Genomic DNA, 6,708 nt, shown 5'->3' with positions numbered 1-6,708 from the left:
ATCGGGGAACGAACTTCGTGTCGCAGCTAATGAGGAGAGTTTGCGAGCTGCTTAAGATCACTAAGAAGCAGACAACACCGTACCATCCGGCTTCCAACGGCGCGGTGGAGCGACTGAACCAAACCGTGGCCGGGTTCCTGTCGCATTTTGTTTCGCGCGACCAGCGGGACTGGGACTTGTGGCTCCCGTATGCAATGTTTGCCTACAATGCCGCAGCACACGAGAGCACGGGCGAATCGCCATTCTTTCTTCTCTACGGCCGAGACCCGGACCAGCCTAGTGAAGTGCCAGAGGGCCCCCGTCGTGTCCCATACGCTTCACTGGACGACTATAAGGTTGAGCTAGAATCGCGCTTGCAGGTGGCGAGGGACATCGGAAAGGAGGCCTTAAAGAAAGCGGCGAAGCGCAGGAAGGAGGTGCACGATCGCGGTGCTAGAGACGCGCCTTTTGATGTGGGGGACAGCGTGTACATCGAAAACTGCCAAAGACAGAACGGGTTGGCTCGTAAGTTCTAGACGAGGTGGAGAGGACCGTGCGAGGTTGTCGAGAAGCTTTGTCCGGTAAACTTCAGGATCCGAGACGTGAACCGCCGCTTGATAAGGATACACGCAAATCGCCTCAAGTCGGCACCGGTTCAGTATTCACGAAATGAGGAGGGGGAAAGCGCAGATTTTGATGGGGACCGAAGTGAAGCGGAGCACGCAGATTGTTCGCAAGAAACGCCTTCTCCTGCATTTGTTCGGCAAGCGCCAGAGGTTACGGCAGGAATGCCACCGGATTTACTTCATGCATTGCTGGAGGAAGGAGCGCGCAAGGTTGCCGCGCAGATAACGCCAAGAGAGGCTCCTGCCACGAGCCCTCGCGATTCTCAAAGCAGACAAGGGGTCACAGAATTACTTGGTACGACTAATAAACGCCGATATCCGCTTCGAAATCGGAAAGCTAAGTCGGACTAATGGCGTAAACAGAGCGGAGTTGGGGATTGGTTAAGACTGTGTAATGCTGCAGCTCATAACATTGCTATGTGCTTATGTGTTAAAATATCGGAGTTGCTAGTTAAGCCTTTCTGTCATTAAGTAACACTTTTACACAGGATGCAGAACATGCCCGACTTCCTTTCGTTATCTATATATTTTTTTGTCTGTGCCGTGATTGTGCTGGAAGTGGGAGCTCCTTTGTAACTGTGGTAAATTTATTTCGTCCAGTTTGGACTAGCAGGGAGAGGCTTGGGTGCTGAGTTTCATGTTTGTCTGTGAAAGAAGATCAGTGCTGCCCCTGGAGACGCCAGTTATGACAGCTGCGGCATATGGTGCAGTGCAGTGGTGTTAGGTGCAGCGAAAAGTGTTTTGTCGGACGGAATGTGCGAGGCGATTCAGAAAAGGAAGGGGAGCTGCCTGGACTCAAATGTTCGGAGAACATTCTTCTGGAGGGTGAGCGAGTGTGACGTTCCGTGCGTGAGCTACCAGGGCCCATATCTTCGGCGGAATATTCTCTGTGCTCAACCGTCCTACTCCCTTGTCTCCCCTTAAACGGTCCGCGTTCGGCGGCGCCGCGTTGACGGAGCCCCCAGCGGCGGCAAGCCACTGAAGGGGTACAATGATACAAAGGCGCCGGCGGGAGGGAAAGCCAGCCCAATTAGGCTGCCTGGCCGTACAAGGACACAGGAGAGGCTGACAACCCGACAAGAGAAGAAAGCTGCCGGCGGGAGACAAACGACATTCCAACGAGGGAGGTCGGGGGTGCCGCGGCGCCGCCGTGGAAAGGAGGAAGAAAGAAACAATCCAGCCTGGGAGACAGGAGATCGGGCGTGGCCGGCGGAGCAGATATAGCTGGCGAGTGCGGACGAAAGGCACGCTGAGGACGACATCGTTCACGAAAAAGGGTCCTTGAGCGCCGAAGCCGGACGGCGCGCGGTTTCTGCCAGCCACCGACGGATCGCAACTCCGGAGCCCCTCCATCGCACCCAAGACGGCGTCGCCACGTAAGCTCGGACACCCCAGCCTCTGATGTACCATGTATAATTATTGATTACATCATTTTGTTTAAACTGAGCCATACCGTGTCTTCTTGCCTCTCCGTCCCGTGTGGACCTGCGCATTATGTGGGGTCGTCACAACCTCCATGCCTTTCCTCTTCTACATCCTCCCTCCTCCTCCCTCCTACTTCAGCACAATGGGGGTACATGATACAAGGAAAGTTCAATTTTTTTCCTGTGGTTGCAGATCTACTGAGGCCACGCAAAGAATTAGCGTGTTCCAAAAGGCGTTCGTTGAGGCACCTGCCTGTTTGACCCGCTAATTCTTTGCGTGGCTCCGGTTCGTCAAAACTGGCTGCACATTGCAAATCCTGCCTATGCACTCCGTACTTTGATCTACTGAGGTGCCGATGGCAAAAGGCATCCATATGACGCCTAACATGGCCTCTTAACCTTCGCATACGCTGCACGGCAATGAACAGTTCCATCTTTTGGTGGACAGAAGTCTTTAAGCATGGTCTCAAAGTATCACGTTGGAAAGAACGGCAGTGAAGCAATCTAAAACAATCTACGGTTAGCCCGACAAAGCTAATTCTTGATTAAAGAAATAAACAATACAAGTGATACAAAGAAACAAATGCAAAAACCTACACTAAACAGCCCACAAACAAACAAATCAATTACACATATTCTTCTGCACCACCGGCAAAGCACACCAAAGGAGAAGTGTTCAGGGTATGACACTGCACTAAACCTACAATTGAAAGCGTTTTCCAAGCTCTAAATTAAAACTTGAGAAAAAAAAACATCCGAATTTGATAGCTTCTTTTAGTACTTTTTTAGAGATTTCTTTCAGATCTCACTGCCATGATAACACTGGCACAAGGTACTTTGACAGACATATTAAATCTTAATATGTAGCTTTTCGGAGCATTGTTTTTTTACAAACCTTTTGAAAGAATAATATCATTTGCATTCGACTGCGAGGACAACTATTTCTTTGGAGGTGTTTGGTGGTAGTGGTAGCTACTAATGCATTAATTGCGGTCCGTATATTGTTCTAGCCATTCGTTTAGCACATTTTTCTTCTTTTAACGCAAGATCACTGTATGGTCTCTCTATAAAGTAGCGGAACCTGTGCTTTTATGATGTGGCACAGGTAGTTCGCCAAGCTCTGCTCAAATATGCTCGCGAAATTTAAGATTATATAGGTTTAAAAGAGTGGTAATGTGTGTAGTGGTAATTTAGGCAAATATTATACATAGCACGTTGATCAATATTTACCAGATTAGTTAATTAAATAAGTGGTAATTTAGAGGGCAGCGTTATCGAGAAGTTTCCGCCAACACCGAATGTTCACCAGGATTTTAAGTTTTCTTAATCGGCAATGCTGTACGAAAAAGAGGACGTAAAAAGCAAGGGTGCCGCGCAAAAAAAAAAAAAAAACACGGACGAGCAGACGATAAGGACAGGCGCAGGTGACCATGAATGACCGACTCGCGCAAAATCAAGGACTCTTGAAGACCGTAAAATGTACGCCCTTTTGAGCCTTGCTGAGGGTGTTTTCCCACATTACATAATTATAAAATGGCGTTGCACCGCGTGGTATAGTCACCAAAATCAAAATAATTTATTTGTCTTCATGAAGTAGGTACTGCGGTCAGTCTTGCAGAGTTTCGCATTATTGTGAAGAGAATTTCTCAAGTGAAACCAGAAAGTCAGAAAGCCACTTACCTCCATTGATACTGGATCCACACTATACAAGGCCTGCTAGTAGTGAGTTGGCATTGGGTTACCTCACCACTCTGTCCTCAATAGCTCTGGGTGTGAAAGACCAGCTCAGTGCCATAGCCAATGACAGCTATTCTTAGGGTGAACCGTGTGTAGAGACGTCCCGGCCTATATAAGCAGGGGGAAGAACCAGTGTAGCAATACATAGTCATGTACAGTGGCGGACAGCCGAATATGGACCGCACTTCGGCGCTCAAAGCCTACTGATTCGTTGCCTTTCGAAAAGTGGTGCATGTTTACGAAGACGCAAGTAACATATCTATTCGGCTTTGCACGACAAGGCAGCAAGCATTTCAATTTCAGTGGGCGCGGCGAGAGCTTTGGAACCATGCGTCTAAAGAATCCCTTCTTGTTCTTGATACAGGCCGTGATTTGCATCAGCCACAGCGATGCGGCTTCAGCTACTGAGTGCGACCCAGCTACGGTGAAGCCGACGGAATTGCACGACCACCAGCGCAATACATCGACAGGCTTTCCTGCTGACGACACACCGGGTCTGCGCAGCTCGACGATGCACTTGGATCGACATCGAGCGCCACCATCCGCTACGTCACCACTGTCAGAGCGTATAAAAGGGACTCAAGCGTGGCAGACGATCAGTGGGCGCGGCGAGAGCTTTGGAACCATGCGTCTAAAGAATCCCTTCTTGTTCTTGATACAGGTTAGAGACCACCGCCAGGCTTATGGCTTTCGTAGTGACGATGTGTGCCTTTTGCTCTTGCCGTGCCCACGGCCGTTTACTGATGTGCCAAAAAATGTATACCATTGTTTTGTTAACTTACTGGCTTCCTGCGGGGACGTTGAACAAAATCCAGGCCCCTCTACCTAAAGTATGCTGCAGGCAATTATGAATGACTTGCGAGAGCTCAAAGAAAGCGTGGCCACAACAAACCGACGCCTAGATGAAAGCATTGATAAGTTAGCTTCCATTGACCGAAAAGTGGAGGATATTTCGACCACCGTTAAGATCTACACAGCCAAGGTGGACGATCTACAGAAAACTGTTGACAGCCTACTGTTAAAAGTAGATGATCTAGAAAATCAAAGCCGGAGGAACAATTTAATACTTTATGGTTTACCGGAACCAACGGAAGAACCTTCCCAATCTTTGGAACAAGATGTTTCGAAAAAAATGTTTCAGGACATACTAAATGTTTCAAACGTGCCAATGGAGCGCGTCCACAGAATAGGGAAGCCTAGGGACGGCAAATGTCGTCCAGTAATACTCAAGCTTTTGGACTACCGAGACAAGCTAAATATACTGAAAGTATGCAGCGCCTTCAAAAACACTGAATATAGCATTTCTGAGGACTTCTCTCCTAGGGTCCAAGCAATAAGGAAAAAGCTTTGGACTTGGACCAAAGAAAATCGAGACAGAGGAGACAAGGTGTTTCTAACCTTTGACAAAGTTAGAATCAATGACAAGACTTTCAGATGGGACGAAGCATTGGATAAGGTAGTTCCGTCTGCAACGAATTGACATACCCGGTCTATTTCCAGTCAAAAACAGCGCAATAGTAAAAGTATATCTCTTTCGTTGGAATCACCCCATGCGTTCAGTCCGCTATCTGTGTTAACTTTTAACGCCCGGAGCGCCGTGAACAAGTCTGACGACCTTGAAAGCCTTCTTCTTAGTTACAACCCGGATGTCACGCTACTAACGGAAACATGGCTTCATGATGCTATTCCTGATTCCGACATAATACCTAGCTCAAACAACATACTTCGCCAGAACCGTGGCTCGAGAGGGGGTGGTGTTGCGGCCATAATAAAAAAGGGCATTCCGTTCACATCCATTGCTCACAATACTTGTGCTGAGATGGCTTGGATCCTTGTGCCGTCGTTCAGGTGCAACATTCTTATTGGTGTAGTATACAGGCCTCCGAATGCAGACACATCTATTTTAGAATTGCTGCACGATTTTCTTTACACCCATAGTAAACGCTACACTCATATTATCTTGTGCGGCGACTTTAATCTGCCCATGATCAACTGGGATGATCTCTGTGCTCGACCTTCTTGCCAGCACGCTGAATTGTTACTCGATTTGGCATTTTCTTTTAATCTGAAACAGGTAGTAGGAGCTCGTACACGTGTTACTTCAAACTCGCAAACTATCCTCGACCTTGTTCTTATCTCTGAAGCTGTCAGTGAAACAGGATTTGCTGTAGAAGTTTTGCCAGGCATATCCGATCATGGTGCGGTCCTGTTTAAAAGCAATCTACCGCAAAAAATGATACGTTGTCCAGACAAAGAATTCATGGATTTTAGGAATGCGGCAGATGAAAGTGTACTAGACTTCTTAGAACAAGATTTCGACACTTTTTCTCGAAAATTTATCCAGGGTGAATTCAGTGTTAATGATTTGTGGTTGCATTTTAAACACGCAGTCCAAGAATGTATGCACAGGTACATTCCATCAAAACGCAAGAGAATGGCTCGCAAAAACCCTTGGATCACTCGTGACATATTGCAACTAAAGCGCCGCTTAAAACGCCTGTCACGTTCCAATTCATCTGTCGACCATTCTCTGCTACAGTCAATGCGCACAGAACTTAGGAACAAAATAAAAGACTCAAAGTATCATTTCTTCAATGTTAAGCTACATCATTTTTTTGCTAACGCTCCAAGGAAGTTTTGGATGCACATAACGGAAAAAAAGGATGCGGTCACCAAAGTTAGAGTGAATGATACCGAGTCAAGCGATAACCAGAATATTGCTGAAGCGTTCAACGGGTACTTTGCCTCGGTATTTCTACGCGGCAGTGAAGACAATAATCCAGAATTTTCAGGTTCTGGCTGCGAACTTCCGGACCTTTTTGTTTCTGAAGAAGGTATTCTTTCGTCCCTACTAAGCATAGATATAAAGAAATCTGCTGGTCCCGATGACATACCAAATAATTTTCTTTTTAGGTACGCGGAGTGGTGCGCAAAATATCTGT

This window comes from Amblyomma mixtum, chromosome 5 (assembly GCF_055824585.1).
Source record: "Amblyomma mixtum isolate Tamu chromosome 5, ASM5582458v1, whole genome shotgun sequence".
Classification (NCBI taxonomy): domain Eukaryota; kingdom Metazoa; phylum Arthropoda; class Arachnida; order Ixodida; family Ixodidae; genus Amblyomma; species Amblyomma mixtum.
The sequence above is the reverse complement of the archived record's forward strand: the minus strand, read 5'-3'. Positions refer to the sequence as shown.